This window comes from Pseudorasbora parva, chromosome 19 (assembly GCF_024679245.1).
Source record: "Pseudorasbora parva isolate DD20220531a chromosome 19, ASM2467924v1, whole genome shotgun sequence".
In the NCBI taxonomy this organism is placed as follows: Eukaryota; Metazoa; Chordata; class Actinopteri; order Cypriniformes; family Gobionidae; genus Pseudorasbora; species Pseudorasbora parva.
In genome coordinates, this window is record NC_090190.1 from 21,896,732 (window position 1) to 21,921,993 (window position 25,262).

The window sequence follows — 25,262 nt, forward strand, 5'->3', positions numbered from 1 at the left end:
ACTTAGCTGAATCAAGTAACTGTTCAAGTAACACAGAAAATTATCTTTAAACAACAAGTCTCTTGACAAAACAACCACAGATAAGCATCATCCAAATGAACAAAGCACATATTGGAAATAGTTGGCTGTAAGGGGGATCGCCTACAGTGGTTCTGACTGCAGGGTTGCCGAACGACTAAAGAAACGTTATCAGCAAGATGGAAAACTGTACATTTCTTGTCTATAACCACCTACTGCAACTTATACCAACGGAAATAAGCGCAGTTACAATAGCAAAGTATGTGGGAGAGCATTGAGTATGTGGGAGAGCGTTGCTTTAATGTGACTATATTGTATTGCAATAGGTAGCACTTCAAAGTCAATACCAAATCATAACTAGTTAGCAAATCATTTATAATTGAAAGAATTTAATGACAAAATCTGGTTATGGTTACACTTAAAATAGTTACAAAATAGATTAATGAGATGATAAAACTTATACCATTAATCGTACCCAGCATGTATAGAATGTTACCTGAGAGAGAGAGAGAGAGAGAGAGAGAGAGAGAGAGAGACAAAGAGAAGAGAGCAAAGAGCCAAATAAGGCCCCTAGAAGAGACCACCAGAGAAAAAGAACCCAGAGCAACAGTTGCAATCTTCTTTTATCTATCCCTTGACCATGTGACTGAAACCTTGAGACATTCAAACTGACCAATCAGACCAAACTTCCCCCACTGTACTACAGGTGTGGCACCATTTGGCCTACAGGCCCTCAACATCTCTTTGTCTTTAGGAATCCCAAACGGCCCCAAGGATAAGAGAGAGGGGGGTGGAAAACAGTAAAACAAATGTCTTTGTTCAATTTCAAATATCTTTGATTATTTTGGATTCTTACAGGCTAAGCAATGTGTACTCCACAGCAAAGTGTAAGTCATTCATCAAATAGGTCATTAATTATAAAAAAATCATATATTAACTCATTCTATTGTATGACAAGGCCGGTCTAACAGTGGAAATCACACTGAAGATAAATGAGCTCATGCCACCTAATTATTAGCATCATTAACAACATGCAGCTATGTTCATAATCCAGAAACACTTCACAAAACATGTCTTATTGATCCAAGAATGGACCCATCTTTAACAGAATGTAAATGAGATATCCTTATGATGAAATATAGATAATACAATTCTCCTATTCTTTAAAGTCCATGAACAAAAGAAAGAACAGCTCGGGAAACAGCAGGATGGAGAGAAGCAGGGAAGGCTAGACAAAGCCAAAAAGAAAAAAAGGAATATATAATTAACACTGACTTTTCATATATACCACTGGTTAAATCCATTCATTAAGCAAACTGTAAAGTGCAATGTAACTCATCTCATCAGAAAATAGTAAACCATAGAGTCAAGTACTGATGGAACACATTAAATAATCCGGGAGCCAGTCTGATTATGAAACATTGGAAAAACTATTTATTTAACCCGAACCTCCATTGCAAGGATGACTTGAGTAGCATGTTTCTCAGTGGTACATTATTCAGTTTTAGGTACATTATGAGTTGCATCCGTAATTCCTCATCATCAGCATTAGCAACAAGTGTATGTCCGTCCGATGTGTATATTTCTAATTTATATAGTGCAAATGCGGGAAATGTATTAATAACAGTGTATACGTTAGCCGAGCACTAACATGAATGACTGATGCAACATTAAAGGTGGGGTAAGCGTTATTTCAAAACGGTTTTACAAAACGGACTTGGGCCAATAACAAACTTGTAGCCAATCAGCAGGTAAGGGGCGTGTCTATTGATGGTGAGAAGAGCGCTTAGTGCATGTCATTTTTCAAAACACATAAAGGACTGAGAGCTAATATATGCTGGCTTTTGCTTTAATATGCTTGTGTGTCATGTGCACTTGTTTGTTTATTTGCTATCGAATTGTGGCTCACTTCAGCGATGATAAAGACTCATTCATTTCCACACCATATGGAGCATCTAAATCTCCTCACTGTCTGTCTCAAATGTAGGAATATGTATATTCCAGCAGTGAGTCGACACAACAAAGCATTCCAGAGACCCCCTCTCCGAAACCTGAACCGATCATAAAACCAATCAAGGATGCTTCAACTGGCCCAAAGACAACATCTCTCCCCCTTTATCTGCGTTATCTCGAAACCAGCACAAGGACAAGATGAGTAACATGACGTGTTGCCTCTTTGTTCTACAAGCACAGCGAGTAGAACCTCACGAAGAAGGGACGCATTTATTACCGACAGGCATAAATTCAAATCGTTATCGGGACACAGAATTGCTAAAAGCTTTTCCAAGGCTCGAAGTCAACCCTGACACCATCCAGGACACTTCGTCGTGCCCCTCCTTCCTTGACCAGCGCATTCCAAAGGCTCTTTGAACATTACACAAAGACCTCACACCAATGCAGACATGAGGAGTAAACTTAAACCATAGTTTCAAATACATGAATTAACCCACCCAACGGTGACATATACTAAGGTATTATGTATATTTTCACGTAACTTGTGTTTATACGAGACATGTATTACATATGAATCTTTACTATCTCCTACTCCCATCATGGGAATAGCAAGCTGTTTGATGTCTATGTGATGGATAAATGATTCTCGTCATTTTGATGCAAGGTAAATTTGTGTAAAATGTATTGTGATCACAATAGGAAAGTTGGGTTCTTAAAAGTGTTTAATCATACATTACAATAATGATATGCATGAACAGGAGAAGTGGGCAGGACACCCGCCCACAACAATATCTCATTGGCCGAAGACGCCCCCAAGGAGGGACCTTGGGGCCCGTTAAAAACTCCCGGGCAACAAGATATCTTAGCTTTTTGTTTTGCTTAGTGCTTTACTTACTGCCATTGTTTTGCGGTGACTTCTGCTTTGATCGTGCAGGCCTTTCCTGCCTGCACGCAGCGTCCTCCGAGCTACCCAGAGCTCAAGTCTGAACCTTGCAGAAGAAAACTTCCTGGAGTCCACGCAATGGCGCCACAGAGATGCCCGTCGCATGGCAACCAGCTAACGGCATCCAGGATCTGGATCAAAACCAACTATTTGTCCCTCTGACCACAACAACTGACCACCAGCCGAGCAACGCCGTGCTAAGAGGAACCCAAGCTCGTAGGAGCATTCAAATGGAAGTGCATGACTCTTCATTCTGGCTGAACTGGTAAAAATCATATCTAAGGTTGACCTGCTAGTAGATTGATTCTCAGGTTGTGGTTAAAAAATCATTGGGACTTCACTCCTTTCCATTAACAAAAACACCCCTTTCCCAGTAACTGTATGAATGTGTGTTTTTGTTAGTTTCTGTGTGTTTAGAATAGTCCAATAAACTTTTGTTTACCTTTTTCATCTATACAAGTGTCTTTGGCTATGTGTTTATAAGTTACTGCCTCAAACTGATCGATTGTGTTACCTAAGCTCACAAACAGTGAACATAAAATTGATATTATTGCCGTTGTAACGGGTAATATCCCGATTCAGGATTGATAATGTACTCTAATTTCAATGTTTCGCTGGACAAATAGTTGATAAAGTGTTAAATATTAATTTTGAATCCTTTTATATGTATCATGGTTCCTTTCACTGTAATTCAATACCCCTTTAAGTTATTTGATCCGATTCAGTTTCTTACAGAAGTGTCAGCTCACAAAATGTGTCCGACAAGTAAGATACTATACTCCTAATATAAAATGTTTGTTTCCTCTTTTCATGATCTACATAACCTTTATCCCATCATAATTGTAATATGACATTAGTTGGACTCATCCTTGTGTACTATCGATTTGTCATACGAACGGTTTCGTTTTTTTGATCGCTATAACTCTAATTTTGTCATAATTGTAATATGACATTAGTTGGACTCATCCTTGTGTACTATCGAGTTGTCATACGAACGGTTGTGTTTTTGTGATCGCTATAACTCTAATTTTGTCATAATTGTAATATGACATTAGTTGGACTCATCCTTGTGTACTATCGAGTTGTCATACGAACGGTTGTGTTTTTGTGATCGCTATAACTCTAATTTTGTCATAATTGTAATATGACATTAGTTGGACTCATCCTTGTGTACTATCGAGTTGTCATACGAACAGTTGTGTTTTTGTGATCGCTATAACTCTAATCTTGTCATAATTGTAATATGTCGTTAGTTGGACTGTCGTGCTTGTGTTCTATTGAGTTGTCATGAGAACGGTTTGTCTTTTGTGATGGAAGGGGTGACTTTTTCATTGAATATTCGACCTGGATTAGAAACACACAGATTCTGCCATAGTCGACTCGTTGCCTGGGTTATGTATGTATTACATACCAGAAAGCCAGAAAAGCACTTACCCCACCTTTAAGGTTTGTAAAACAAATATTGCTCAATCCTTCATTATTACTCAAAGTAGTAAGAACAACAGACAATCTGCATTAATGGACACAATTTTAGTTAATACTGAGCCCACAGCTGATTAGCATTAACATTTTCAATACGACAGTAATAACACAAGTTAGCTGGTTAGCCAGAGACCTACACAATATAAAAGACAAATCTATGGTAACACTTTACATTAAGGTTCCTTTTGTAAAGGGTTTATTGTTAATGGCATTATAAATCATGGATAAGCAGTTATAACTGCAAGAGCTAAAGCTGAAACTTAAATAACATAAATTAAGTATTTAGTTTTATGTTGTACTATGTTGACCTTTTTAAAGTAAAGTCATTTGACATTTTTTTAAATATATATTTTTTTAAAGCTACACTGTGTGATATTTTCCCCCATCTAGCGGTGAAAAGGAATATGGCCATCTAGGGAATATTAGTTTCTGTTCCTCTCAATTCCGATTTAGTTTTAACTTCTACGGTGGCCGATTTAGTCCAAGATTAACATGGCTTCCAGTTCGACCTCGTCCATGAGTGCCATCGAGTGTTAAAACGAGAAAGGCGAAGCTTGAATTTACCGGTATGTCCCTCTTTGGCTAATGTACTTTCAAGATGGAGGGGCAACATGGCAACCAGCATTCGAACCCCTCACCCGTATGTATTTTCAATGGCATATTATAAACTTAAGAGAATACTTTATTACTTGAAAGAAGTAAATATACATTAATGAGCACATATATTTTTGAAAGAACTAAGTGTTTTTAGCTAAGAATAAACTAAAAAAGTTACACAGTGTAGCTTTAATAAAATAAATTGAGAATTTTCTACTCTCTAAATTTAAGAGTTAAAATAAATATCTGTCCTTGAATTGATTTTCTTAATTAACTGCTTTACACATGTGCATTAAGATTCATTTAGAAGCAGGGAACAGTTTAATTTCCAGTCGCCATGATTATATGTTCTTGAGTTATGTGGCTTCAGGACCAAATCAATACCACAATGATCAGTTAGTGGTGAAGGAGTGCAAAAAACAGATGTCAAAAATGATATCAATGAAACGATGAGATTAACCACAAATCAATGCGAGATTTTTTGAGCATTCATTCCAGATCTATTAAAACTGTACACATTAACTAAAATAAGAATCATCGATTTGTATCACAACCAAAATCCGTCTTCCTTCTGATAAGAAATCAATAAATGAACCACTGAAGTTTCTATCAATTAAAACAGCGACACCAGCTGCATACCAAGACTCTCAGTGGATTGTGTTACAAATGTATGGTTTCCAATATTCTGTGAATTGCAGCTGTCTTCTACTCATTTTTTTTTTTTTTTTTACTAATCTTGCCTCACTGTAAAACACATTACACTGAATTTGAGATAATGTGAGTTAGGGTTAGTCATTTTTAGCAAGCATGTTCGTTCTGCACTGATAATGAATCTATTTTGTTTTTGTTTCTCAATAGAATTGTGTTCTTTCTTTCTTCATTATAAACTGTATGCAGGAGGACCATCGCAGTGATGCCGCTGAACACATCGAGAGGATCCAGTCGATGTGAGAATAAGCATGAAGGAAAAGTGATCATTCTGTTTTAGCTGGACTATATGCATGTGCTCGTCATTTATGTTAGTTATGCCACTGTTGGCTGCTGAGGTTTAGTTGAACCGTACAAGTTTAATTCTACAGTTATTGTAAATTATACTGAATGTACCTTAACTACTAATCAGTTGATGTGAAGATTACTGATTTAATGGTTTCTTTGTGAATGTTGACATAATAAACTGTTCAACTTTATTGTATTTAATTATTTGTGAGTATTTGAAGCAGAGAAAACTATTACATTTATTTGGTAGCACTTTAAAGAAGCAACATTTACATAATAATAGTGAGTAATATAAATTCATTAAACTCTGTAATTCAAAATGTGAAATGGACAGACGTTATAAAAATCAAATTAATTACTTCATAACAGTAATTATTACAGATTTATAAAATGTACTTGATATTTTCACAACAGTGATGTTTCTACTTTTAATAAATACAACCTGCTTAGTCAAATATAATTAAATAACATTTACTTAATGTCTTCTCAAATGTTACATTTATAGTTAAGTACATTTTATTTGATACTGGCAAGTAAGTTGTGCTTGATATCACAGCAGTAAAATTTACTAAGAAAAATTGAGTGCAAATTGTTACAAGGATTTTATCAAGTAAATCCTACAAGTTGTTTTTATCGGTGCATAATGCATCCAATTACTTAACATTAGCAATCAGTAAGCCATGATACTAAATCAAATATAGTAAAGTAAAACTGAGTTTTATTCAATTAACTCATGAGCAAAGTACACAAGCTTGTTAACATGGCACCATCTTGCGCCCCCCGCCCCCTCAAGTTAGTCAGAGGAGAAGGCTTTAGCATGTTAAAAATAATTAAGTATAAGTATATATAATTATATATAATGCAAAATAATTACAAAATAACCTTATTTTGTCATATTATTTGACTGGTAGACATGTTAGCAGACCCTCCCACTTTTAATTTTAGCAGTATTGTTTTTATATATTTTGTGTGGATGAGAGATAAATCATTATTCCAGTTGCTGCTTCCCCCCAGTTAACTGACAAGGGAGTTGAAGCTTATCAAATATGTTAATCTTCTCCAATCCTAGCTGTGGGCATTCACTTCCAAGTCTCCAGTGAGGCACGCCATCAAAACCCAGCGTTCAGAACACAGCCTCAAAACACTGTAGAAAATAATACTACTTATTAGTTATGATTTTTTTGAATGTAAAAACCATGTGAACATCATATGTTGACCTCAGACAATGCAACCCGTTCTCACTCCCAAGGCGTCAAAATCTGAAGCATGGTCAAGTGCCTTCTGCGTCCCATTGAAGACGCTAAAGGAGAAACAATGAGTTTCAATGAGAAATATTTGGCGTCATACACAGATGCATTTAATTATTTGCGTTTGTAAAAGCAGCAACCCGATCACACATAAATGCGTATAAATAGTACGAGTGTGCAATGTCGTGGAATGTATACGCCAAAACTCATTTTGGCGTGCATATGATACGCTGTTTTTCGCGTGCATATGATACGCACTTTATGCCGTATATATGACACGCGCTTGGGTAGGTTTAGGGTAGTGGGGCATATATATGACACGCGTTTGGGTAGGTTTAGGGTAGTGGGGCGTATATATGACACGCGCTTGGGTAGGTTTAGGGTAGTGGGGCGTATATATGACACGCGTTTGGGTAGGTTTAGGGTGGGGGGGGTGGGGGGTTCGTATGTATCATACGCCATAAAATGCGTATCATATGCACGCCAAAAACAGCGTGCCATAGACACGCCAAAATGAGTTTTGGCGTATACATTCCACGACATTGCACACTCGTACTATTTATACGCATTTTTGTGAGAATACCCTGAAAAGCAGACATGATTTTATTGATATTTAAAGGCTACTTTTATATTTTTGGAGCAACAAACCCAACTCCTACCCTAAACCTACCTACATCTAAAAAATATAAAACACATAACAGGCAAAAAAATGTACAGTCACAAGTATTGCAAAAACGGACCAAAATAGTATAAAAGTATTAACTCATGTTGCATTCCAAGTCTTCTGAAGTCATACTATGTCTTCATGTGAAGAACTGAGTCGATCTTGATGTTTTAATCGCTGAAATGATGATCCCGCTTCCCCGTGAAAGAACTCATTCATTCTCATTCAAATGATTCAAAAGACTCTTGAGCATGACGTGATCGGTCACAAGACACACGAGAGCCAATGACATTTTACAATCAATGCTGATGTAATGACACAATTGGTCACAAGACATACGAGAGCCAATGCAATTTCACTATGAAATCTGACGTAACGGGCGGCAATATTTGAAGTTTGATGTGTTCATAATCTTCGGCGGATCGAGATGCCTATCGCTTTTCGGGATTTTCTTCATACAAATCAATCGTCTGGCCTCGGAAAACTTGGATTATTTAACTTTTTTGAATAACTCGTGGATGCAGTCGTATGTTATATCCTGTGTTTTATATCATGTTCACCATGGGCGTCGAAACCATTGTGTGTGGGTGGGACAAGGCCCACCCACTTTTTAAGACCAATGATATTGGACCCACTCACTTTTATCATCTCTAATTCAGCACGTCTGCTTACATTGACTACCGCTTAACCGAGAAACTTATTAAGAAACACATGTTAAACGCTTTATTTCCCCTTTTCTAATATTTTCTATTTTTTTTTATTGAAAATAAATACCTTTCTGATCTGATATATATGTTTGGGTCTAACAATGTGCCCACTTTTAATGCTGTTTTAAAAAATGTTATGTATAGATTTATGTGCAGACTGACATAGTCTAAGAATTTCATCATTGTGTCCATAGTTGATGTTTCTAAGAGTGATACAAGGTACACATCTTGCTTTTGGAAATATTGGACCCGAAGTCTGTATATGTTTTAGAAATGACTCCTGATGTGCTCATTTTTAACATTTTTTTTTTTTTTGTATTATTATGTGTATTGTGTTGTCTTTATGGACCTATGTGTCTTGAATAAAAGTTGATGATGATGATGATGATGATGATGATGATGATCATGATGATGATGATGATGATGATGATGATGATATGTGATGGGGAAAGGGAGTAGAGCGAGTGTGGCAAAAGGCGGATTCAAACCTATGCTCGCGATATACATCCAAACTATAGCCACGGTAAATAATTTAGTGATTTCTGTAATTTTGTCTGGCCCAATCAATCATTTAGTAAACGGCACTTTTTCTGTCTGTACACGGAGCATAAAAAACATGCAACTTGTTCATTATCATTTATCTGTGAAACTGTTGATTTCTATGGCAGTTAAATGAAGATAGCCTTTTTATTATTGGTATTGACTGGTTTGAGGTCTTTTTTGGTATAGGGGGATATGGCCTAAAACGCACCATAATGCAGGAAATCACATCTATAAAATATTTTTTTTTTTCTGGGGAGAAACCCCCGACCCCCCGCAAAACAATTTCCCGCCTAACATATTTTGCCTTATCCGCTACTGACCCACCCACTTTTTATTTGCTTCCGATGCCCATGATGTTCACACAAATGGGTAGGTTTAGGGATGGGGTGGGGTTGGGTTGGGTTACATGTTAAGCATGTCTAAATAGCGTAAATAAAATAAATGTAGATGAAATTATGCTTGCTGATTAAATTGAGAATCACACTCCAACATGTCATAATGGCAAAATTATAAATCAATAAAATTTCACCATGACGATAACATTCCCAATACCCAGTGCATATGTGTATGACGCCAAATGTTTCTCATTGAAATGAATGGAACACCCAGCGCATCGAAAAATGACGCCAAGGGGCACCTTCAGCGTCTTCATTGGGACACAGAAGGCACTTGACCATGCTTCGGATTTTGACGCCTTGGGAATGAGAATGGGTTGGACAACAGTATACAAAATTAAAGTCCAGTTCATGACAAATATAAGGTTCTCTAACTATGTTAGTTTGATTGGAGAAAGGATTAAAAAACAACATAAAAATACAATGTTGAGAACCATGTTATCGTCAGGAAATACATTTTGCCAAGGCACCTATAAGGACATTTTCCAGGGCCCCCACACAAGATTTTTGAGCTCAGAAAAGCATAAAAGTGATTAAAAACAGCTTTTGCCATTGCAGTAAATTGCCATTCATAGAAAACATATGAGAGTGGAGTAACATATGGGGTAGAATGGGGTGGTTCTATGGTTCTACATAGCATCATTTGACAAAGATAGGTGCTATAGCACTCAAAGTGGTTCCCCCTGTATGATTGCAAGTCAATGAATCACTTCTAGTGCTATTTAGCAGCATTTTGTGTGTAGTGTACATTATTATATCCATTATCAAATGGTTATTTAACAATTAAATTCAGTCTTGCATTAACAGTGCGTTTCAGTTTGATTTTTAGCACCAGCCACTACTGGTGAATAGTGTTTAGCAAGCAACCTGTCTCAACCGACAATCTGTCAGTCAAGCCCAAAGCAATATGCCAAACTCGTAGCAACATACAGCAACAACATCTCAGACTGTCTGACGGCACATCATTACAAGGAATTGTATGACTTTTAAATTAAATTAAGTTACTATTTGTGCACGTTGTCATATTAATTATAATTCAAAAACATTTTGTTTTATTGACCACAATATTATTGATGATAATTGTTGAGGGGCACTTTTAATTCTTTTTGAAATCCACAGAGGCATAGAGAACTGAACAGCAAGACCTTGACCCCAGCCCTCTTAGTGTTGCAGCTTGCTCCATTAAGTGCTTTTGCTCCCAAGGTCCACAGAGTCCCTGCCGGTCTATTATGTGACAACATTACAGCTGCTACATTCAGAGCTTCAGTACATACACACTGAAGAGCTGATTTGACTGAAAGTCGTTTTTGCTCTAGGAGCATTTGTATATTATAAGTATATTTTGTATATTTTTTTACCCATATGCTGTCCTTTCAACACTTATATTCTACATTTATTTAAAAGAACATCGACATAGCCTAGCTGAATCCACATATATTTTGTTTTATATAATAAAAAAAATGTTAAAAAGGAAATTAAATTATTGAGTGAGCAAGCACTGTTGTTACACCCTCACAATCATCGGTCACTGCCACGCCCACTCGTTCCCCATCACCATGATTCCATCATTGACTACCTGTCCTGCCTAGAAGCCTTCATCTGTGTTTCGTCGTCGTCTTCGTCTTCACCGTCATCATCTTCACTTTCACCTTCATCGTCCTTCGTCTGAGTGTCACCATCCCATTAAGTACCTCCTGTGTCTGAAACCTCGGTTAATAAACCTTGCACTTGCACTAATCCATCTGTGTCCTCATCTGTGTCTGATAACTGTGTTATCATATGTTTTTTCCCCTTTTGCATACATTTTGGAGCTGAAAAAACCCCAGAAACCTTATTGTGAATTTTTATCAGAAACTGATTTTAACCCCTTTAACTCTCACTCCTAGAAGGAGCCAATGAAAAATATTTTTTCATAAAATTCTTATTATTGAACATATGACCTCAAGCTGGTTTTTGGAAAATATTTTTTTTTTACTAAAATATTTTAAACTACTGTACGGTTGAGATGTCGGTTTATGGTAATTCTTGTTTTACATTTACACTAGTTTATGATGTTTTTTGAATGTTGAATGAAACTTGTAACAATGTTAGTACAGTATACATTTATTGTACTATAAATACAACCAATCAGCCTAACATTATGAGCACCTTCTTATTGTGTTGGTCCCCATTTTGTTGCCAAAACAGCCCTGACCCGTCGAGCCATGGACTCCACTAGACCCCTGAAGGTGTGCTGTGGTGTCTGGCACCAAGATGCTAGAAGCAGATCCTTTAAGTCCTGTAAGTTGCACTGTTGCATCTCCAGTGGTGTAGTCTAGATTTTTGTAGTGAGTATACTTTGATTTTTTTTTCTCCCTCCCAGCCTCATACGCACCCATCCCAGAGCGACACCCCATAGGCACCACCACACTCACTGATACATAAAGTATGCATCTACATGTAATTGAGAGCATTATTAAAGACTGCGTATGTGTTATCAACATTCCAATGTATTATAAGTAACAATAGACAGTCAGCTGATAAAACGTGCTCCAGGTACCATATTCATATACAGTCTTGTTCAAAATAATAGCAGTACAATGTGACTAACCAGAATAATCAAGGTTTTTAGTATATTTTGTATTGCTACGTGGCAAACAAGTTACCAGTAGGTTCAGTAGATTGTCAGAAAACAAACAAGACCCAGCATTCATGATATGCACGCTCTTAAGGCTGTGCAATTGGGCAATTAGTTGAAAGGGGTGTGTTCAAAAAAATAGCAGTGTCTACCTTTGACTGTACAAACTCAAAACTATTTTGTACAAACATTTTTTTTTTTCTGGGATTTAGCAATCCTGTGAATGACTAAACTAATATTTAGTTGTATGACCACAGTTTTTTAAAACTGCTTGACATCTGTGTGGCATGGAGTCAACCAACTTGTGGCACCTCTCAGCTGTTATTCCACTCCATGATTCTTTAACAACATTCCACAATTCATTCACATTTCTTGGTTTTGCTTCAGAAACAGCATTTTTGATATCACCCCACAAGTTCTCAATTGGATTAAGGTCTGGAGATTGGACTGGCCACTCCATAACATTAATTTTGTTGGTTTGGAACCAAGACTTTGCCCGTTTACTGGTGTGTTTTGGGTCATTGTCTTGTTGAAACAACCGTTTCAAGGGCATGTCCTCTTCAGCATAGGGCAACATGACCTCTTCAAGTATTTTAACATATGCAAACTGATCCATGATCCCTGGTATGCGATAAATAGGCCCAACACCATAGTAGGAGAAACATGCCCATATCATGATGCTTGCACCTCCATGCTTCACTGTCTTCACTGTGTACTGTGGCTTGAATTCAGAGTTTGGGGGTCGTCTCACAAACTGCCTGTGGCCCTTGGACCCAAAAAGAACAATTTTACTCTCATCAGTCCACAAAATGTTCCTCCATTTCTCTTTAGGCCAGTTGATGTGTTCTTTGGCAAATTGTAACCTCTTCTGCACATGCCTTTTTTTTAACAGAGGGACTTTGCGGGGGATTCTTGAAAATAGATTAGCTTCACACAGACGTCTTCTAACTGTCACAGTACTTACAGGTAACTCCAGACTGTCTTTGATCATCCTGGAGGTGATCATTGGCTGAGCCTTTGCCATTCTGGTTATTCTTCTATCCATTTTGATGGTTGTCTTCCGTTTTCTTGCACGTCTCTCTGGTTTTGCTCTCCATTTTAAGGCATTGGAGATCATTTTAGCTGAACAGCCTATCATTTTTTGCACCTCTTTATAGGTTTTCCCCTCTCTAATCAACTTTTTAATCAAAGTACGCTGTTCTTCTGAACAATGTCTTGAACGACCCATTTTCCTCAGCTTTCAAATGCATGTTCAACAAGTGTTGGCTTCATCCTTAAATAGGGGCCACCTGATTTACACCTGTTTCTTCACAAAATTGATGACCTCAGTGATTGAATGCCACACTGCTATTTTTTTGAACACACCCCTTTCAACTAATTGCCCAATTGCACAGCCTTAAGAGCGTGCATATCAGGAATGCTGGGTCTCATTTGTTTTCTGAGAATCTACTGAACCTACTGGTAACTTGTTTGCCACGTAGCAATAAAAAATATACTAAAAACCTTGATTATTCTGGTTAGTCACATTGTACTGCTATTATTTTGAACAAGACTGTAACATTACAGTCTAAAGGTAGCTCTTAAAGGTATAGTTCACCCCAAAATGAAAATTGTGTTATTTCCTCAACCTCAATTTGTTCTTTCTTTCTTCTGTTTAACATATTTTGTTTAACATTATATTTTGATGATACGTTGGTAATCAGACAGTTGGCAGCATCCATTGACTTTCATAGTCTATATTTTTTTCCTACTGTGAAAGTCAATGGGTGCTGCCAACTGTCTGATTACCAACATTTTTCAAAATATCATCTTTTGTGTTATGGTACCTGGAGCACAGGGTTTATCAGCTGTCAATTTTCAATGTACATTTAAGAGTGAACAATAAACATTTATTCTGATGTAAATCAGCTGTTCTCTATGTGAATATATAGTAAAGTGTAATTTATTCCTGTGATGAATTGATCATCATTACTCAAGTCTTCAGTGTCACATGACCCTTAACTAATCATTCTCATATGAGGATTTGATACTCATCACACATGTATGATTATTATCAGTGTTGAAAACAGTTTTGCTAATAATGGTGCTGCTTCATTTTTGTGAAAACCACCATACCATTCAAACATTTGTGGTAAAATCTAAAAAAGAGAGAAAGTAATACTTTTGTTGATCAGACATGCATTAAATTGATCACAAGTGATATTTTTAATATTACAAAAGATTATAATTTATTTAATAAATGCAAATAAATGCTGTCCATTGAACTTTCTATTCATCAAAGAATCCTGAAAAATAAATGTATCATGGTTTCAGCGTCCCTGTTAACTTGCCCACCCCGTAACGCTGGTTCGAATCCCGCTTGGAGTGGTTTGACTAGGATCGGTGAGACCCAGTAAAAGTGCGGGGGACGAAAATACATTTTATTAAAAGTGCAAGGGACACGTCCCCCCGTCATCTACGCCCATGAATTTATGAATGAAAGTTGTCACAAAACGATATTGTTACGTATCTTCACGCTTTTTAAGTGGGTATGTGGAAATCCTTGGCCTTGGGTATACGGCGTATACCTGCGTATCACGTAGACTACACTAGTGTGCGTCTCTATGGATCAGACACATTGTTTGTTCAGCACATCCCACAGATGCTCAATGGGATTGAGATCTGGAGAATTTTAAGGCCAAGTCAACTCCTCAAACCATTCCTGAAGCATTTGTGCTTTGTGTCAGGAGCATTATCCTGCTGGAAGAGCCACAGCCATCAGGGAATACCGTTTCCATGAAAAAAATTGTATAGGCCTATGATTATAAGCCTAATTCTTAACCATGTACATTAATATTTCATCTCCCAGAGCTAACAAAGAAGAATCCAAAAATATCTAAATGGACGCAAGAAACATGAAAGCTACTTCTCCTTTCTATCATAGAGGTGTTTTTACTTTGCCATTTTTTTTTTCACTTCTGAATCCACAACAGGTCCCTACTCAGAAAAAAGCTGCATGCATCATTCATAAGGGTTACACAGCCAGGACACTAGGGAGAAAGGAAGAATGAAAGTGAAGAAATGTAGAGCTGCAGTCTAACAAGGATAAGGAGAAGCTGTGAGTGAGACCAAATAAAAACATGGCAATCTCCACATCTGGTGCGTACACATGCATATCAGACAAAACCTGAACGCGAGCACGAGGGGAGAAAGCATTCTAAAGAAAGCCAGCAGGTTATTTGGCTCAAAGAGTACTTATCTCTCAGGAGGAAGACAGGCACATATCCATGAAAACTTTGTTCTCATCAGTGAGCACGAAGGATAGCCATGTTTTTTGTGCTCGTGCTGCCAAATTCTCTGAAGAACACTCTCCCATTGACACTAATTTGTAGAATGTGTTAAATATTTTTATTAATTCATAAAAATAGAAACACTATTATTAATGCCTCCTGATCAAAATGTAAGTTCCGGGAATGTCCCTATAGGTGAGCATTTCAAGCTTGAAATACCACTTTCATGTTTTGGTGAGCTCTGAGGCAACACAGCTGCATACCTCACTAAAACACACTTACTGAGAGCAGCAGCGGAGAGCGGATGAGTAATCAGATGTGAATGCATAGGACTTGTTTTGAAAACAGCTGGATGCAACTGTCAAACAGAACACAAGTATCTCTTTTTTAGGGAACAAATTTGATAAGAGAGATTCTATATTATTGACATGCCACCATATATGATTTGATCATGAGTAAACATAAATTGATTAACTGATTGGACCTGAAAGTGAATAACCTCTTAAACCTGGCTCTATATATCATGCAAAGTGATTGTATCACTATATAGCTTGCAAAGTTGTTGTATTATTATATATCTTGCAAAGTGATTATATTACTATATCTTACAAAGTGGTTGTATTATTATATATCTTGCAAAGTGATTGTATTACTATATCTTACAAAATGGTTGTATTATTATATATCTTGCAAAGTGATTGTATTGCTTTAGAGGGCTTGGAAGCGGCAGAATACTGTGTTATTAATGTGACTAATGGGAAATGATAATAGTTATTTGCAGTAGTGGTGATGAGACCACAGTAAAAAAAAAAAAAGGAAAAAGAAAATCTGCTACATTTTTTATCTTATAAATAAATGGCAGAATAAAACCTAAAGCATTTGGCTCATTAATATAATCCTCTATGGCTTGACAAGTAATAGACTGGGATGAACTTTACTCTTGGGATGTGAACAGCCTAACATAATCTTAATGAAACAGTCCTATGATCTATGAGGATGAAGCTGAGTAACCTTTACATCTCTGAAAACCTCTGCAGGTCTCTGCGCCCCTCGAAAATGTTGTTTTTTATATAAATATCTACCGTCAGTAATCTCTTAAAGAGGACACAACACATTTTTAAAATTATTATTATTATTATTTTAAAATGTTCCTTGGGTTTCACTTATACTTAGCCTGGATGCCAGCCGAACTTAACCCGAACTTTTTTTACAACACTGGCAAAGATTGTGTATTCCAGCCTGATACCAACACACGTGCAGACAGGGATGCCACTACTAGCCCTAAACATTAGCTTCTTGGGGGGTTCTCCAGGGGAAAAATGGAGTTTGGGGGGTAAAATGTGTGTTATTTTGGCAAGGATGCCTGCTAAAATTCGCACTCATGGGTCTATATATCACATAATAGTCACTTCAACCCGCGGACATAGAAAACAACCCGACAACCAACCGGGAATGCGGACTTGTATGACCACTTCGGGCTAACTTATACTGTTAATAAAGTTGGACTGGAGAGCCAAGAAGGAACAGCAGACCTGTGGGACCAAGATGGTGACGTGGCCTAGGCAGACCGAGGTGGAGCCAGTGGGAGTGAGGACAACGGTGGTGCTGGAGGGAAGGAGGAGCCCGTTGGAGCCGGTGGGGTGGAGACACAAGACGCAGCCAGAGGCCTAAAAGTCTGTGGTGTAAGCAGGGTGATGCTTAGCCAAGGTGAAGCCGGAGGGACTAGAGAGCTGGTGGAGCCGGAGGAACTGAGAACTAAGTCATTAATATAGGGCTTTACTGTGTGCTAGGGGTGTCCCCAACTAAGGATTTACACATTCAAATCAGAATTGTCGAATCTTTTTATAGTCGACTGATAGTCGAATTATCTATGTGTGTGTGAATGGGTTGGGAGGGCACAACACTAGTCAGCAAGAGGGTAAAACTATTTTTATTATTCTTTACACACTGCACACAGAAACAACTTTTCATAAAGCGACCAAAACTGCCTGCCAACTGACAGACGAACTGACAATGGCTTTCTAATTTAGGCATAAATAAAAGGTAATGTGGTAGATAAACATTCGTAAAACTTTTTCTCATAACATTTTAAAGCCGCAATCGAAATACAGAACATCACACAAACATATAAAATAACATTTTGATAAATAAACCTAAGAAAAATATACCTACCTAGAGAGGAAAAGAACATTATAGCCCTATTCGGAAGGTAATTGTTTCTCGTATAATTTACAGGGGCTAGTCTGTGATTTTATTGCCATCCGAATCCAGAATGTCAGTGTTTTTCTCCCACCACCTGCGTAAAAATTCCCGGCCCAATTGCCTACTGTTTTTAGACAAACACCAAGATCGTGTGGTGATTTAATTGGCGTCCGAATCCACATCTCTGAGTTTTCAAGAAGAGATAACTTCAACATTAACTCTTTCCCCGCCAAACATGGACATTTCCGTTATTTGTGAGAAAACGCTTCCAGGCCAATAACGTAATTTTCCGTGTTTCCACTGTCGGACACTAGGGGGCGCTATTGCGCATCTTCTGAATGAGAGTACTGAATCTCCTGATCAAAACACACGCGAGTAAGTGAAACGAGCGATAGCATGTAATCATATGCATATGAAAAATAATGTGATCATCGTCAATAAACAGCATATGAATCATAACTGCCTAATATTACTGAATGAAATGGGGACCCAGGATGAGCTACATGACTGTGCATGCATTAGGAGTGTTGATGGACTCTATCTCCTCCATTTGTGTTTAATCATCGCTCTGAATCGGTCTTTCACAAATACGTGATTTTCTCAGCTTTTTGTTCAAAATCTAGCTTTTTTATGAAACCTACCCATATTCAAGTGTTGATAAAAAGGAATGAATGAAGCTAGAATAATTTTTTGTTGTTGTTGTTTAAAAGGAGAGGGTCAGCTCTTTATTTTGATATATTGCATGCTCAGATATTCATTAAACAAAATATTCTATGGGCTATAACATTTTTGTGAAAATTGTCATAGGTCATTTTTCATATGTTCAATAATAAGATTTTTAAGAAAAATATGAGAGTTTTTGAGAGGGGTGAGAGTTGTGAGAGTTAAAGGGTTGAGAGGGGTGAGAGTTAAAAGGTTAATCGAACAATGTCATGGGGAGAAAAAAAACTAAACAAAAAAAAAAAACACGAATTTGATTGTAATTTTTCTTTATTTTGAGTTTTTTTCACTGTCCATTTGATATGTGTGATGTAGATTGTCCTGAAGACAATAAATATTGAAGACATCTAAGGCATCAGTTGAAGCATGTTTTTTCTGGTCCGGAGAAAACATTCAGGAGCCGTTATACATTCTGTTCTCTGTTTTATTAATCTTCTATTCCACAACTAACAAGATCCATCCATTTTTGAATATCTGTTCACTGGTAATTGGTCCTGTGGCCATCATCCGCATTTAGCCATGAATGAGGAGACCTGATCAAGGCATCTCAGACCCAGAGAGGTCATTTGTTATGCAGGGGCTTCATAGTGCAACATTTCATCTCTTCTTTATGTGAACGCTGTTTTTCACCATCTCATTAATCTCTACAGGCTTCTCATGTGGGAGGTATTTGGTTGACAGCTGCCATCACTTCTAAAAAAAAAAAAAAAGAAAAAAGAAAAGAAAACAAGGCTTAATGGAGAATGATACAAAAAATGTGTACATCTTTTTTGTTAATGACCTTTTTATGAAATTATCCAATATTACCCAAGACATATTCACAGTCTTTTTATCACATGATTTAAAAATTGCATGACTACAAACCATTAGTGCTGGGAAGACGAATATGTATTTAAACTGGGTCATTAATGTATTAGAAATGTGAAATTATTTTTGAATTTGGTGCCTTTTAGACTGAGAAAAGACAGATATTTCTATTTTTGTCTCATGGGGATGAAATACAACAATTCCCAGAATGCTTCGCTGCCCTATGAGGACACTCCCAAAGCCACCGCTACTGGATCACGCATTCATTTTCATAGAATCAGTTCAGTTAGAGCAGTGGTTCCTATACCTGTCCTGGAGGACTCCCAGCACTGCACATTTTGTATGTCTCCTTCATCAGACACACCCACTCCAGGTCTTGCTATCTTTACTAATGAGCTGATGAGTTGGATCAGGTGTGCCTGATGAGGGAAACATGCAAAATGTCCAGGGCTGGTGGTCCTCCAGGACAGGTTTGGGAACCACTGAGTTAGAGAACAGACACTACAATAAAAAACTGAACGTGTCTGTTCAATATAATGAGTGAGTCGCCGTGCGAGTGTCATAGCACAAACGCTGCAGGAGTCAGATTACATTCACCGTCATGAATGAGCTGAATGAGGTCTCCTGATGAGAGCTGAGGTAAACGTGACCGCGCTCGCAGCATACATTCACAGCGTGTGTTCAGTCTGGTGCATTTTCAGTTCATGCCTTTGGAAGCTTAGCTTTCATAGGAATTAATTTGAGAAGTTGAAACACTTACTTTGCTCCACATAGCTCCGTTTACATGAATGCCTGCAGTTGCGAGCTGAGCTGTGTGAGATCCCACCACCCTTGCGAGGGTGGAAAACATGCGGAAATAGCTCCTTCCGCTGGCTGTAGTCTTTAGCCTTTGGCCAAAAATTCCTCCGATGATGCAAATATCGTCAATATGCGTCATCGGAGGATTTTATCCAGAAATAAAATGCATAAATCTCACAATCATTTGAATATTCTCCAGGGTTTCTGATACACTAATCGCTGAAGTAACCATTAAAATGGTCCTCATATATTTCACAAGTATCAGCACTGTGACTGTTTCCAATTTGTATCAAATGCTTACTATCTCAGTGTGTTTTAGACAAGGGACATTTCTCCCAGTACGCAGTGTTAAGTTTTTCATTCAGTTCCCTGATCATTCTGATTCAATTACAGCGAGTGAAGAACAAATTTATACTCGCATGCATGCATTAAGGACGTTATCGTCTCTGAAAGACAGCATGCTAAGAACGCCATTTTCTATGTCTTCTCGGAAATCAATGACACATTCAAATGTTTTCCAAGATCACTCGCTGGACCCCTGCTTCTCATAAATATTGCGGTGTATGTGTACATTATTTTTTGACAGACATCGGATGTAGTTATATTCAAATAATGTGGATTTGAAAACTGATGGATCGTAAGTTAATAATGTATTATTTCTTAGCCGGCAAGTATTTAGTAAAGTGATTGATGCCCAGTGTTTCGACTATGTGTTAAGTTTTAATATTCCAACTGTCAGCCAGCCTATGTCTAACCTGACAGACACAACAACGTGCGTAAGTGTATAAGGAGAACTATGTTTGATTTTTTTTTTGTACTTTTAAAACTTTTTGGAGACGTTCTATGATTTTTGCATAGTTCATTACTTATTTTATTAAGTTTATTCCATTATTAAGCTTAAATATTTTTATTAAGCTTAAATAAATTACATGTTTGGCTTGTCAAAATGTATACATTCTGTCGCAAATTTGTCGACTTTTGAAAATCAAGTTTATGTTTTACGAGTGGTGCAGTTGTGTAAAAAACGTTATTGTCTCATAACAAACATATTTTATTTAAGCCCATGAAAATGTGGATCCTGTTGTAAATAATAATGAAAATCACTTTTTAAAACTTTTTTTTTGGGTCAAAGACAAGACACCATTTTGTAGTCCGCATCAAATTAAATTTACAAAGTGATTTTATATAAATAAGAAAAAACATGTTAAATGCAAGTGATGTCTACTTTCGTGTTTCAAATAACTTTTGTGATAATTTTCAAAATGTGTGTAAAATAATGTTCCAAAGTATGAAATTATAATTTAGCATAATGGTATAGACTTTCCCTGTCATGTATAGTTTTGTTTAATGTTTCATGTAATTTTGTTATCAGATGTTGTTGTCTGTTGCTTTAAATGCTCGAGCTATTTGAAAACTTTTTGATTTTGATTGGCTGTCAATTTTTTATCATATCAGAAGTTTTCTGAATGTAATTCCAGCAATACTCTGTTATCATTTTATATAGACTAAGACTAAAAACAATGCAATTATGGGAACTATGACGACTTTATCCCCCTTTTTGGCAAAATGTCCTTCAGAGCTACAAACCATGTTAGTTCAGCACAACAGATATATTTATGTAAAAATGTAACCGTATACTTATTCATACCTGTACTCAGAATATGTGATCATAATAAATGTTATTAGCCTATTTGAAATTATTTTCACTTCCTTCCAAAAACTGACAAATGGGTGGTTTGAAAGATTTTAGCAAAGTATAAAGAATTTTTTTATTTATTCATTTAGCAGATGCTTTAATCCAAAGCTATTTACAAATTGTCACGTTACAGACAAAGGAAATGGTGCGAGGACTCAAGTGCAGAAAAGGATATATATTTATAACAAATAAAACATAAATACAAAACAAACACCCACGAGGGGGCAAAACACATAATAGAACATAAACTAAAACTCAAAACATACCAACAGAAGTCACTGGGGGAACGGGAGACGCAGACATTACACAAGGATCCAACCCAGACTGACAAACACAAGGAGCTTAAAAAGGGAAGAAATCAAGAGGGAACAGGTGGGAGAAATCAACACTAATCAGATAACAAGGGGGAGGGATCAGACAATGACAGGAGCACATGCAAGACATGACAAAACCCACATGTGCACACAAGACAGGACAGGCATGTGACATTACCCCCTCCTTAAGGAGCGGCTACCAGACGCTCCACTAGGGACGGGCGGGACAGACCAGGGCGGGACGGGAGGGACAGACCAGGGCGGGACGGGAGGGACAGACCAGGGGGGCACGGGAGGGACAGACCAGGGGGGCACGGGAGGGACAGACCAGGGGGGCACGGGAGGGACAGACCAGGGGGGCACGGGAGGGACAGACCAGGGGGGCACGGGAGGGACAGACCAGGGGGGCACGGGAGGGACAGACCAGGGCGGCACGGGAGGGACAGACCAGGGCGGGACAGGGGAAACAAACAAGGAAGGAACAGACAAGGGAGGGGTCAACAAGGGAAACATGGGGAAAACAAAAAGTTCAGGAGGCCATGGTGGCACACAAAGTTCGAATGACCAGGGCGGCCCGCCGAAGTCGGGAGGCCCACAGAGTTCAGGTGGCCGGGGCGGCCCATAGAGTTCAGGCAGCCAGGGCAGTGCGGGTAGAGCAGGGCGCCAGGGAGGCGCGGTGAGAGCAGGGCGCCAGAGAGGCGCGGTGAGTGCAGGGGGCGCCAGGGAGGCGCGGTGAGAGCAGCACACTTTAGTGGCGCGGTGAGAGCAGGACGCCTCAGCGGCGCACGGAGAGCAGGACGCCTCAGCGGCGCACGGAGAGCAGGACGCCTCAGCGGCGCACGGAGAGCAGGACGCCTCAGCGGCGCACGGAGAGCAGGACGCCTCAGCGGCGCACGGAGAGCAGGACGCCTCAGCGGCGCACGGAGAGCAGGACGCCTCAGCGGCGCAGGCAGGGCGTTGGGGAAACTTCTCCAGTCCAGCAGTATCCACCGGCACTGGGACCACCGGAATACGATCTGCTGGCATTGGGACCACCGGAACATGATCTGCCGGAACTGGGACCACCGGAACACGATCCACCGGCACAGGGACCACCGGAACACGATTCACCGGAACTGAGACCACCGGCACACGATCCACCGGAACTGGGACCACCGGAACTGCCTCCGGGGCTTCGGATAAAGCCCTGTGCTCCTTCCACGCATGCAGGACTGCCACCACAAAGCATCCCATCACAGCCCTCCAGGCCGTTTCCGGACTCGGGACCACCGGAACGGAGTCCACCGGCACAGGGACCACCGGAACACGATCCACCGGCACAGGGACCACCGGAACACGATCCGCCGGAACTGGGACCACCGGAACTGCCTCCGGGGCTTCGGATAAAGCCCTGTGCTCCTTCCACGCATGCAGGACTGCCACCACAAAGCATCCCATCACAGCCCTCCAGGCCGTTTCCGGACTCGGGACCACCGGAACGGAGTCCACCGGCACAGGGACCACCGGAAAACGATCCACCGGCACAGGGACCACCGGAACACGATCCACCGGCACAGGGACCACCGGAACACGATCCACCGGCACAGGGACCACCGGAACACGATCCACCGGAACACGATCCACCGGCACAGGGACCACCGGAACTGGGACCACCGGAACACGATCCACCGGAACTGGGACCACCGGAGTTGTGGATGACACCCTGTGCTTCTCCCAAGCATGCAGGACTGCCACCACAAAGCCTCCCATAACAGCCCTCCAGGCCATGTCTGGACTCGGGATTCCCGGACTCTGGACCCCCGGGACTGGCACCGAGGGAGAACTTCTCTGCTGAGTCCTCATTGTATGGTTGGATCCTTCTGTCACGTTACAGACAAAGGAAATGGTGCGAGGACTCAAGTGCAGAAAAGGATATATATTTATAACAAATAAAACATAAATACAAAACAAACACCCACGAGGGGGCAAAACACATAATAGAACATAAACTAAAACTCAAAACATACCAACAGAAGTCACTGGGGGAACGGGAGACGCAGACATTACACAAGGATCCAACCCAGACTGACAAACACAAGGAGCTTAAAAAGGGAAGAAATCAAGAGGGAACAGGTGGGAGAAATCAACACTAATCAGATAACAAGGGGGAGGGATCAGACAATGACAGGAGCACATGCAAGACATGACAAAACCCACATGTGCACACAAGACAGGACAGGCATGTGACACAAATGAGGAGAGCATAGAAGCAGTGCAGGATTCATATTTGTCCACAACTACATATATGGGCTATATTTCTTCCATAGGACATGTTAAAAATATGTGATGAACTAGCATATGTGAACCAAGTGTTGGCTACAAAATTATTAATGCGGGGAGCAGATAATTGGGATTCAAATATGACGTTTTTTTCCTCGACTCACACTCATCTTCTCGGTCGCCCTCATTATAACACAACTCTCTGAGTCTTCTTGCAGCATACAAAAAGGCTATACTTCTGTTCAGTATGAATCAATGCAGACCCACTAATGGACCAGTGTTGATAGCTGTCTCTTCAAGGGTTAGCCGATCCAGGCAAAATATCAGACTAAGGCATAAACTTGGAGAGAAAAAAATCTTAAAAAGGAAATTGTCAGACTTCACAAAACTTTGAGTAGACAGAACTAACACTTTGATCAGACACTGCTTAGTTTGCAATGCTAATTTTCCCTTTGAACAAAAAGAATAATATCTATACCTTCTTTATTCCATTTTTTAATTAGAGAAAGAAGTACTATTGGTTGTATACATGTGTTTGAGGTTTTTAAATAATAAACTGATTGATGGAAATTGTTCCTTTTGTCAATCACACTTAAATTAGTTCATTTAAATTACAAACAGAAAATATGAATAGTTGAATATTGGGATTTAGCATACAAATCAAAATCATATAATAAACATTGGGTGGACAGACACTAAGCAATACCACCATCTTACTGTGATATCCATTTATGCCACACATATTTTTTAAATTACCATCATTGCATTGATCAGTAAATAAAAACATTGTTTAAATCTTTATTTGTCATTGTACTTGTATTTGAGTCAGTTTTAAAACATTAAAACCAGTTAAAATCCTCTTCGACTAAAATGTAACTTTTAAAACATCAATAAAATTATTAAAGTTCATCTAAGATTACTTAAGGGGGGGGTGTGAAACACTCAGATTCATCAATCTCATGTCAATCTTGAGTACCTATAGAGTAGTATTGCATCCTTCATATCTCCGAAAAGTCTTTAGTTTTATTATATTTA